The 12608-nt window shown below is 39.3% G+C and overlaps 1 long non-coding RNA gene across 1 annotated transcript in view; it reads right to left on the reverse strand.

Annotated features, from left to right (window-relative positions):
* The window catches only part of LOC117801524, a 31213-nt gene that overhangs the window by 5167 nt on the left and 13438 nt on the right, over nt 1-12608 (reverse strand). The window contains exon 2 of the long non-coding RNA XR_004624116.1: nt 11615-11748. This is a non-coding gene — a long non-coding RNA (uncharacterized LOC117801524). The remainder of the gene's footprint in view (nt 1-11614; nt 11749-12608) is intronic.

A 12608-nucleotide genomic window follows, 5' to 3' on the forward strand; every position in this document is an offset into this window, starting at 1 on the left:
AGATATATTTTTTTAAAGATTTTATTTATTTGACAGAGAGAGAGACGAGAGGGAACACAAGCAGGGGGAGTGAGAGAGGAAGAAGCAGGCTCCCAGAGGAGGAGCTGGGATCATGCCCTGAGCTGAAGGCAGCCCTTAAGGACTGAGCCACCCAGGCGCCCCAAACAATAGATATTTTTGCCCTGAAGGAATAAAGGACTCAGTGAATTATCATGTTGTGGCAATTGTTGGAATTAATGATTATTTTTCTCACCCACATGCATAGGTTGACTTCAGAAATGACTTCAGATTCTTTGGGAGAGATTTGGAAGAATCTTTCTTCTCCAGAAGAAATTAAAATTTCTATTATTTCATGTGGTGATTGAAATGAAATTTGTACATCAGATATAGTACTAAATCAAATATTAATGAAAAAGAATTCCTTGGTATAATTTGAGAAATAACTGCTAAAAATCATCCCAGGGAGGATCTCATATATTTCTAACTGAATACTTGAAACACTTGAGGAATTCCTGCTAGTTCTAAAGTATTTGACCAACTTATTCCCTCTCAAAACTAGTCATCATTTTATCATCAACAGCTTCATCATTTTGACTGGTAATCAAATCTTGTTGATGGTTTTAAGAAGCTTAAATTACATAGTTGCATGTTTTTTCCAAATTTCCAAATATTTTACACTGAACACCATATTATTTATGAACAAACTATTTCTCATTCATATGTAACTTGCATGGAGAAAATACTGGATGCATGTAACGGTGAATTATTTGTAGTTTTCCCCTCCATGTTTATTGTTTCTTTCTTTCTTTTTTAAAAGATTTTAAGTAATCTCCACACCCAATGTGGGACTCAAACTCATAACCTTGAGATCAAGAGTCACATGCTGTACCAACCAAGCCATTCAGGCACCCCTGTTCAGTGTTTCTTTTTTTTTTTTTTAATTTATTTATTTGACAGAGATAGAGACAGCCAGCGAGAGAGGGAACACGCAGGGGGAGTGGGAGAGGAAGAAGCAGGCTCATAGCAGAGAAGCCTGATGTGGGACTCGATCCCCGAACGCCGGGATCACGCCCTGAGCTGAAGGCAGACGCTTAACCGCTGTGCCACCCAGGCGCCCCTGTTCAGTGTTTCTTAATAGACCTTACGATAATAAACACTTTTTAAAAAGTAAGTTCTACGTCCAATGTGGGGCTTGAACTCACCACCCGAAGATCAAGAGTTGCATGCTCTACTGACTGAGCCAGCCAGACACCCCTATAATAAACATTTTTAAACAAGGAATTCAATGCCCTAAAAAATAAAATATAATTTGTACTTCTTAGTTTTGTAGTTGACCATAGGGTTCAATAGTATTTTTGTGTAAGTAGCATGTGTTTCTTTTCTTTTCTTTTTTTAAAGATTTGTTTATTTATTTTTGAGAGAGAGCTCATACACACTTGTCAGCAGGGGAAGGGGCAGAGGGAGAAGAAAAGAGAAAGAATCCTCCAGCAGACTCCCCCATGAGTGTGGAGCCTGACTCAGGGCTCAATCCCAGGACCCTGAGATCACGACCTGAGCCGAAAGCAAGAGTCAGCCACTTAACCAACTGAGCCACACAGGCGCCTCTCACGTTTCCTTTAAAACAGCTCTATTTCAAGAAAAAGAGCTAAAATTATTTTCTCAGAAGAAAGCACCCTTGTTACAAATTATCTTGTGGCCTAGAGCCAGTTCTGTTGGTTAGAACAGAGATACTAAGGAAAAAGAGCCATGGTTCTGATGACAGAAGAACTTGTTGATTAACTTTGCTCAGTCTCAAAGCAACAGACTGTAACTCTAACCACATTTTCTGAAACACGTTATGTTACAAAGTAATACAAGAGGAATGAAAAAGCCACTATGTATGTATGTGTGTATGTATGTATGCATGTATGTATGTATGTATTTATTTTAACTAAAGTCTGCATTTTGTTCATATTTTCTTGGTTTTTAACCTAACTTCCTTTTTCTGCTCCAGGCTCCCACATTACATTTAGTTGTCCTGTCTTCTTTGGCTCCTCTTGCTGTGATGATTTCTTAGTCTTTGTATGTTTTTGATGACTGACAGTTTTGAGGCATACTGGTCAGTTATAATATAGGATGCCCCACTCACTATTGGACTCCATCTGCTGGTGTTCTCATGATTAGACCAGGCTTTGGGTTTACGAGAGGAAGATCACAGAGGTAAAGTGCCTTTTTCATCACATCATATCAAGGGTACATACTATCAACATAATTTGTGGCTGTTGATATGGACCTTGATCACCTGGCTCAAGTGGTTTTCTCAGGTTTCTCCACTGGAAAGTTACTCTCCTTTGCCGCCTTCCCGTACTATTTTGTTTAGGAGGAAGTCACTATGCACAGCCCATACTTATCACCATTTACTTTTGGAAAACAATTTAGCATGCAAGCCTTTCTAGCTATAGATTAGTAACAGCCTTCTGTTTTCAGTTGTCAAATTAGGTGCAATTCAGTTTGTTAGAACATTATACCTGAATACTAACGTGGATTTATTTATTTTTTTAAAGATTCAGTCACTTATTTTAGAGAGAAAGAGAGAGCCTGAATGGGAGGGGCAGAGGGAGGGGGAGGGGAAGAGAATATCTCAAGCAGACACCACGTTGAGTGTGAAGCCTGACAGTGGGCTCAAACCCATGGCCCCTACCAAATCAAAACCTGAGCCAAAACCAACTGTGCCACGCAGTTGCCCCAATACTAGAGTGGATTTAGGGAAAGTTTCCAATGTATCTAGAATACCTGAGGAGTGAGTCACAACATATAATTTATGAATTATGAATTTTCAAAAGTAAAATATAATAAAATAGCTTTGCCCCTAAAATTGCATATATTGCTTATCTATTTCTTTGTTTTTATGGTTTATAAGATACTTCAGGCCCTTGCAGTGCATGTACCAGGATTATCAACAGAAACAATTAGATTCAGTTCAACAAACAATAGATATTTGTTGGCTTGGATAACAGATATTCCCACATTTTACTGAACATGTAGGAAGTATAAAAGTTTTGCATAACATTTGTACTAAATTTTATAACCAGGAAGCCAATAAAATAATTAGCTTATCTTATGTTATCTTATTTATTGCCCCCAACCCCTGGTTATTTGCCTTTTTGATCTTTGGAATGTTGCATGTACAAGGGCTTTATCACTCTTCCCAAGGATCTTCAGTGATTATATTGTGGACATTACAAATGTGATTGTCCTCAGAGCATTGAAAGGCTCTTACAAGAACCAGTACTAAATAACAGAGTTTGGTATAAGGGGACAGTGGGCTAACAGCTATGTGTTCTTGCGTGACTATTTTTCTACTTAACCAACAACTAAACACCATGAAAAATTAGTGATATGTAAGTTTGGGTTACATCTAAAGACCCAGATTGTTCACAGTCAGGAAGAAGTGCAATGAATTGACTCTTGGTATGAGCAATTTTGCATATAAAGCTGATGACTGTAATCAACAGGTAGGAATTGCTTTAGCTCTATTTTGGAACATTGCTGCCTCAGAGATTTATAGCTTGTGGTTAAACTTTTTGTGAATTAACCTGGAAGAAAGGCCTATTTGATTGTCACAAGTCTGTCATTTTATTTCTATGAAGGGACTAAAAGTCAAAATCTGAGTTCCTGAATGTACCTTTTTCTGCTTGTTTTTCAAAGCCAAAGTGAAATGAGTATTAGAAATTAGTAAATATATTTTAAATATAACTATGTTGATGCCCTTCATCCAAAACAACCAGGAATGCATTTATAGTTGGATGTATTGTTCATTGCTGTGACAGAGAGCAGATATGACAGGAAACTATGGAATATCACAGGAAAGAGAATGTTAGAAAAAACTCACAGGATCTGGACTTGTGTTGGTGATTTGAGGGTTGAGGGGGTAAGGAAACAGGATTTGTTCTGAGTTGGAGACTTAGGAAGTGGAAGTAATTCAATGATCAAATATTTTTTTTTTAAAGAATTTATTTGTTTATTTGTCAGAGAGAGAGCACAAGCAGGGGTAGCAGCAGGCAGAGGGAGAAGCAGGCTCCCCACTGAGCAAGGAGCCTGATGTAAGACTCGATTCCAGGACGTTGGGATCATGACCTGAGCCGAAGGCAGACGCTTAACCAAATGAGCCACCCAGGCATCCCTCAATAATTAGGTATCTTAACAATTCGTATCTAGGAGAAGGGAACATTAAACCCATGCTAAAGGCTTTATTGATAAAGAAGCAGCACTTACTCATATTAGCCAGGATAGGAGATGTTTGGCATTTTGAGGTTTGGACAATTTCATGCTTTGTTTATGTTCAGATATGATTAAGGAAAGGTCTTGTTTTTGTCTAGATCCATCATGGCCATGGAGTGGCCTTATATGATGTTGATATTCTTTGAAATTGTTTATGTTCAAGAAGAGAACAAGACCATGGTCTAACTGTGAGTACCAGGCTGGCTCCCAGATCTAAGGGGCAGCTGGTTTCTTTTTCAACTATTATGCCATTAATTGGTTAAAGTAATAATCATGGATTTCAAAGATCTTTTCCCCATTATTCTACATGTTTAATGAAATTCAAATATAACTCCTACTCAAAATATGAAGCAGATGTCATTACACTTCTAAAGATCTACTAAACTGTTGCAGGTTTGTTGTCGTCGTTGTTTTTGTCAACTTCAGAATTAAATCCTTGTCATTAAGATATTTGGCACTAAATTTAAGAATGGAGGAGCGGAGCGCCTGGGTGGTTCAGTCAGTTGAACATCCAGATCTTGATTTCAGCTCAGGTCATGATCTGAGGACTGTGAGATCAAGCCCCATATCAGGCACTGTGCTGGGCTTGGAGCCTGCTTGGGATTCTCTCTCCCTCTGCCTGTACCTACCCCTGTCTTTCCCTCTCTCTAAAAAAAAAAAAAAAAAAAAAAAAAAAAGAATCAAGGAGTATACATTTAAAAATTGCTAATTTTTTGTTTCTCATATTATAAAATTTTGATTTGCATACTGTGGCAATCCAGTCTTGACAATTTATACTACAGGTATATTGGTACACTTAAGAAATGAAGTATGTATGAAGTTTTTCATTGTGGAATTCTTTTAGGAGAAAAATATTGAAAACAACCCAAATATCCAATAGTAGGGGATTGATTAAATAAATTATGGGTTTTAAATCCATAGAACGGAATCCTATTCCATTCTATGTAAAAACATACAAACAAACAAAAACCCCCCAAAATTGAAGCTCTGTATATTGAGATAGAAAGATCTTCAAAATAAATTACAAAGTAAAAAAAAGGATGATACAGTGTGTATATAGTATGTTATATTTGTGTAAGAAATGGAAGTGTGATTGCTTCTGTTTGATATATAAGCACCAGAAGAACACACAAAACTCCTAAAAGTGGTTATTTGTATGCAATGGTACGGAAATTATATGTGATGAGGAGAGGTGTGGGGGTAAGACTTTTTGGGGCATATATAAATATATATATATTTTTAAAGATTTTATTTATTTATTAGAGAGAGAGAACAAGCAAGTGAGAGAGAGCATGAGCAGGGGCGAGGGGCAGAAGGAGAGGGAGAAGCAGACTCCCTGCTGAGCAGGGAGCCCACCTGACACAGGGGCACCATCACAGGACTCTGGGATCTGAGGTATATATATTTTTAAACACTTTATTTATTTATTTTAAGTAATCTCTACACCCAACTTGGGGCTCAAACTAATGACCCAGAGATCAAGAGTCACATACTGAGCCAGCCATGCTCCCCTCGAGGCGTGTCTTTTTATTGTTTGTTTTCTAACCATGTATTAATATTCAAAAATCTTTAAAAATACCATATTATGAATGTGTTATCTTTAAAGAAACTTGAAATTAAAGAGTGCTAATTTCTTTTTTTTTTTATTTTTTTTTAAAGATTTTATTTATTTATTCGACAGAGATAGAGACAGCCAGCAAAAGAGGGAACACAAGCAGGGGGAGTGGGAGAGGAAGAAGCAGGCTCATAGTGAGGAGCCTGATGTGGGGCTCGATCCCACAACGCTGGGATCACACCCTGAGCCGAAGGCAGACGCTTAACCGCTGTGCCACCCAGGCGCCCCAAAGAGTGCTAAATTCTGAAAATGCAAGTAAGCAGAAAGAATGTATATGTAAAATGACTTTTAAAATAATAGGTTTTTTTTTAAAAGATTTTATTTATTTATTTGACAGAGAGAGAGACAGCCAGCGAGAGAGGGAACACAAGCAGGGGGAGTGGGAGAGGAAGAAGCAGGCTCCCAGCGGAGCAGGGAGCCCGATGTGGGGCTGGATCCCAGGACTCCGGGAGCACGCCCTGAGCCAAAGACAGATGCTGAACGACTGAGCTACCCAGGCGCCCCTAAAATAATAGTATTTTTAAAAATTGGTTTTATGTGCAGTGACAGAAGGTAGTGGCTTTGGGAACACTTACGAATAGAGACAGTGTTAGAATTTTGTAGTAATGTAAAATGATGGAAGACTAAAATGCATCATTTAGTTTTATATAAAATGTAAAGCTACCTTGCAGAGGAAGTGATGTTTGAGAAACATACAGATGAAAGCAGCATTTATTCTGGGGCTAATATTCCCCACCACCAAGGTAAGTCCCTTCTAAGTACTCTTTCTAATGCTCAGTAAATTATGAGGTTTTCCAGTTTGGCTGGTGGGAATAGGCCCTACTCCTGACTCTATGTCAGCTCTGGCTTCTGTTCTGTCGAATCCCAACTACCTGCCCACCACAGGCAGTTTCATCAAATACCTACTTTTATCAGTCTTTCGCTGAATCTTTGAGGGGGCCCCTCTTCTGACCTCTAGGGTTCTCTTCTATGCAGCTCTGTCCTCTCTGGTACTCTGACCTACACACTCTGGCTGCCTTGTGCTCCCTGCACTCTCAGCACTGTCTCTGTAACTTGGGGATTCCGCTAGGCTCTACCTGGGTGCTCCCTGTCTATACTGTGGTCTGGAAACTCTCTTAAGTCAGGGAACTGGGAAAACATAGGGCTCACTTTATCATTTGCCATCTTTGGGGAATCACCGGCTTTCATCACCTGATATCCAATGTCTTGAACATTGTTTTGTCATTGACAACTATTTTTTGCTAAACTTTTCAGTTATTTCAGATAGGAGAGTAAATGTAGTCCCTAGTACTGCATCTCAGAAACTCTGAGCATTAATCCTCTTTCCTTTTCTTTCTTTTCTTATTCTCCATAAAAAGGGGTGGGGAAGTGTTTGCTATCCAAAAGAGAGCAATTTGCCTCAAGAATTAAATGCTTGGTTTGAGGAATCCCTATAAAATTTCTTAGTTATTAGTCTTCATCATGCTGAAATTCTCTAAATAACTTGTCCTTTTTCTTTTTTTTCCCCAAGAGACGGCAAGAGTGAGCAGGGGGGAGGGGCAGAGAATTCCAAGCAGACTCTGGGCTGAATGCGAAGCCTGACGCAGGGCTCAATCCCATGACCCCAAGATCATGACCTGAGCCAAAATCAAGAGTTGTACATCCAACTGACTGAGCAACCTAAATACCTCAATAACTTGTCTTTTAATATTTCCCCTTTTATGTTGTGTGCATTGCCTATCAGAAATACTTCGTTAGAGAAACCAGGCTAGATAACACCACTTAGAAACTCTTTAACTGGGGTGCCTGGGTAGCTCAATTGGTTAAGGGACAAACTCTTGATTTTGGCTCAGGTCATGATCTCAAGATAGTGAAATTGAGCCCTGTGTTTGGCTCCACACTGACTGGGATGTCTGCTTGAGATTTTTTCTCCCTTTCCCTCTGCCCCCTGCCCCCACTTGTATGTGTGCTCTTTCTCTCTTTCAAATAAATAGGTAAATCTATTGAAAGAAAGAAAGAAAGAAAGAAAGAAAGAAAGAAAGAAAGAAAGAAAGAAAGAAAAAGAAAGAAAGAAAGAAAGAAAGAAAGAAAGAAAGAAAGAAAGAAAGAAAGAAAAGAAATTTGGGACTGAGGGCATAGGTGAATACTTCCTGCTTCGATGGTGCATGTAAGCCATGCATAAAGTTCTTAAGCAATAGAGAGAGAACAGGCAGATTCCCTAAGTACTCTAATATACATTTCATTATTTCACGTGAAGCCTGTGAATGACACGTAGCTGTAATTATTCTGTTGTACAGATGCGGAAACTTAAGCTCAGAGAAGTTAAAACACTTTCCCAAGGTGACATGGCTTAGTCAGTGGTAGAGCCAGATTTTAAACCCGTGTCTACTGACTCCTGACCAAATGCTAGATCTTTAAAGGATGCATTGTTAACTCTTGCCTGGAATGCTAAATGCCTTAACACTCTGGCCTTTTGAAAAGAAAGTAAATCTCAGCAAAAATGTCCTAGAGTAAATAAAACAGGATTAGCTACTCTCTTAGAGGCAACACTCCATCATGAGAAGTTATGGAAAAGTTTTCCCTAGAAGTATCCAAAAAAAGATATAAAATAAGTCCATCTATTTTGTAACAAATGTATTTTACAGCCAGTGGAAGTCTAGAAAATAATTTATAATAAGTTCCACATGAAAGTATTTGGAACTTTATAAGCATAGCCTAAAATGGTGAACAGAATGTTCCCCATTAAATGGTAGAAATCAGATTTTCTTTAAGGTAAAAATGTATTATGGGTTGTTAAATGAGTATCAAAGGAAGGATTCTTTTTGTTTGTTTGTTTTTTTAAAGGACCCTTTATTTTTTATCACATTTTGGTGAGTTAGTCAGAACTAAATTCCATGTACCTTTATTTTGCATTGTTAATTCTATAAACAATGGTATAGAATTAACTTCTGACCACCTGTACTAATATAAGGGATTGGGGCACAAGCATTTTTAGAAGAGGAAATCATCCAAGAAATCTTTTCTTTTTGTCTTAAAAATGTATGGTAAGACTGTGGACTGTGAGGTGTTTTCTTCCCCCCAGGGGCATGGAATCATAAGGAGCTTGTGTTTAACTCAACTGTGTATTATAATTCATTTGTCATTTCTTTTTTTTTTTTTTTAAAGATTTTATTTATTTATTTGACAGAGATAGAAACAGCCAGAGAGAGAGGGAACACAAGCAGGGGGAGTGGGAGAGGAAGAAACAGGCTCATAGCAGAGGAGCCTGATGTGGGGCTCCATCCCATAACGCCGGGACCACGCCCTGAGCCGAAGGCAGACACTTAACCGCTGTGCCACCCAGGCGCCCCTCATTTGTCATTTCTTAACATAGAGCAGCCAGTGCTGGAAGGAATTGGCAACAGTGAATGCCAGGCAGCAGCAAGAAACGGTATGGAATGTTAATTTGTCACAGAAAATCCTGCAAAGTACAAATCTACATGCAGATTATACCCAAGTGTTATTTGTGAAATTAGGCCAAATTCTCTCTGAGGATTTGTAACTACTGAAGGTGAAAGCCAGGGCTCAAGGATTTGAGATTTAATAGCTAAAAGAGGAAAGGTGGGAAAGTGTTTCACTTTCTATTCATTTCTCTCTCTCTCTCTTCCTTTTTTAAAAGATTTTATTTATTTATTTACTTATTTGAGAGAGAGAGAGAGAACACGCGAGCAGGGAGGAGAGGGAGAAGCAGGCTCTCTGCTGAGCAGGGAGCCCCCCGTGGGGCTTGATTCTATAACCCTGAGATCATGACCTGAGCCAAAGGCAGCCCCTTAACTGACTAAGCCACCCAGGTGCCCCTTTTAAAGGCTTTATTTATTTGAGAGAGAGAGAGAGTGAAGAGAGAGCATGGGGGGGGGTGGGGGGGCAGAGGGAGAGGAAGAAGCAGACTCGCCACTGAGCAGGGAGCCCGGGATCATGCTGAGTCAAAAGCAGACGTTTAACCAACTGAGCCACCCAGGCGCCCCTCGCTTTCTATTTCAGGTAAAATCTATTCTTTCTTCATTTGTTAATTCTCACTTGAAATCCTGGCCTTGGCACTTCTTTGCGTCATACTTTCCTTCTAGTGTCTTTGGACACGATGCTTGAAAAGTGTTGTACAAACGTGTGTGTGCACGCCCTCAAGATTGTAAGCAAGTAAAGTAATAGGATGCTTTTTGGATTTAAATCTTGCCATGTTTAGGAACTGGCTCATTACATCCTCTGTTTCTTTGCTAAATGTGGCAGCTTCTCGTAGGAAGTAGCCTCCTCCATTCAAAGCAGGGGTTCAGTAATTAGGTAAAATAGCTGTTTTGGTTTTGTTTCTCTATTTTTTGTAAAATAAATGAAAGTACCTGTTCTGCTCTAACTTCATTATGGAGCTCAATGGATTCTGAAACATATGATTAGTTTTACATGATGGAATTAACTCATTGATTAGGTATTGTTTCCATGGTTCAAGTAAAAAATAGTAGCTGGAATGATGTTTGAAGCTGTGTACAATTGTTGACCTAATCAAGACACAATTAGTTTCCTATGCTTGTATTTAATATTTCCTAAATTCATGTATCTTTCATGTGGGCCTAAAATCGCTATGCAAGCATATGATAAAACCCATTTGTGCTGTAACATGACAAGGATGAGCAAACACTGATTAACGTGAAGGTGGGCATGGAGCATATTAGAAAAGCAGAGTGGGATAGTGGAAAGTGTATTAGGCAGATGTGTGTGCAGCCAACCATCACCACATATGAGCTATATAATCTAGATCAAGTAACTTCACTTCTCTTTCTCTGTGCCTCGGTTTTCTCCTTTGATAAATAGGGAGTAGTAACTCCCATGCAGGTGATTGTGAACATCTGAGAAAACATTTGTGAAGTCCTAGCTCAGTATCAAACATGTGATAGGGATTCACCAAAATGGAAGCTGCTAACACTTAAACTGTGATTCTAAACATATTTCACTTTTAAAGAAGGTGGACAATGTTGTTTTAAACCTTCAGAGTAGATATGAAAGCAAAAAATACTAGCAATGCATTAGGAGGGGAAGTCTGGTTATAAACATAAAACTAGAGCAGGTATTAGCAGAGTACGGCAAGAATTTGAAAGGTGGCAGTACAGAAAAACAGAACCAAGGTATTTTAACAGAGAAAATTTAATGTGGAGAACTAGTCACAAAAGTGGTGGGAGAACTGAGAAGGCAATCAGAGGTCGGCAACACATTGGAGTTTACCAATGGCAGGAAACTGCTATTGCCCCCACAACCAAAGGGACAAAGGGATAAGGAGGTAGAACCAGAGCTTAGGAAGCCTAGAGAGAGATGGAACCATGGTGGAGAAGGAGCCCTGCCTGAGATATTACACAGAGCAGAGAGAGAAAGGAGAAATACCCTGGTTTTCCAACTTGTCACACTCCAATCTCTAGTCACTGTCTCCTCAGTGGTTCCTCTTAACTCAAAACCATTTGACCGAGAGCCTGGGAAAGGCACTTTGCAGGGGTCAGGCCGGGCAATACAGAGCGGAATGGAGAAGGGGCAGGGAAAAAAATTGGAGGACAAATAGACAAATGACCAGCACAATGACAGTCACAGCTATTTTCTGAGAAATTGTTTGCATGGCCTGCGACGGAATTGCAAGGCAGANATGACCAGCACAATGACAGTCACAGCTATTTTCTGAGAAATTGTTTGCATGGCCTGCGACGGAATTGCAAGGCAGATAGTTTATTGCTTTTGCTTTTTTCTTACCTGGCGATCAGTGCCCTCTCTCCCTAGATTTGTTGTAGGTCTACGGTAGTGAGCTCCAAAACTGTGATTAGACTGGAAGGAGTTTCACAGGTACCACAAATCAGAGTATCAGTGGTCACGTCCAGAGTAGAAAGCTATAGAAAAAAAACACAAAGGCAAGTGGGCTTATTAGTCTGAGAAGATAACATACATTCTTTGTTGGCAACAGACCAAAAATAAATGTTAGTAGAACAATCGCAGTAGACTAGAGATTGTAGTGGCTTGCATCAGGTAGTGAGAAGGGGATATATTTTAAGGGTGGAGCCAAGAGGACTTACCAATTGATAAATGTAAATGTGAGGGAAAAGGAAAAAAAAAAAGATGAATGAATGATGACACCCAAGTTTAGTCTGAGCGACAAGGAGGATAAAGTTGCCATTTGTCAAAATGGGCAAACTGTGAGAAGAGAAGGTTTGGATAGAATAGCTAGAATTTGTGGGGGTTTTTTATTTCATTTTGTTTTGTTTTTATTTTTTTATTTTTATTTTTATTTTTTTAAAGATTTTATTTATTTATTCAACAGAGATAGAGACAGCCAGCGAGAGAGGGAACACAAGCAGGGGGAGTGGGAGAGGAAGAAGCAGGCTCACAGCAGAAGAGCCTGATGTGGGGCTCGATCCCACAACGCAGGGATCACGCCCTGAGCCGAAGGCAGACGCCCAACCGCGGTGCCACCCAGGCACCCCATTTTGTTTTGTTTTTAAAGATTTATTTTAGAGAGAGAGTGAGAAAGCAAGGTGGGGGATGGGCAGGGAAAGGGAGAGAGAGAAACTCCCCCAGACTCTCTGATCCTATGACCCTAAGATTGTGACCTGAGCCAAAATCAAGAGTCAGTTGCATAACCGACTGAGCCACCCAGGGGCTCAGAATTTGGTTTTTATTATTTTTAAATTAAAAAAAAATTTTTTTTTGTTTTTTTATTTTCAGAATTTGGTTTTGAATGTGCTGAATTTCA

This window comes from Ailuropoda melanoleuca, chromosome 3, assembly GCF_002007445.2.
Source record: "Ailuropoda melanoleuca isolate Jingjing chromosome 3, ASM200744v2, whole genome shotgun sequence".
Lineage (NCBI taxonomy): Eukaryota > Metazoa > Chordata > Mammalia > Carnivora > Ursidae > Ailuropoda > Ailuropoda melanoleuca.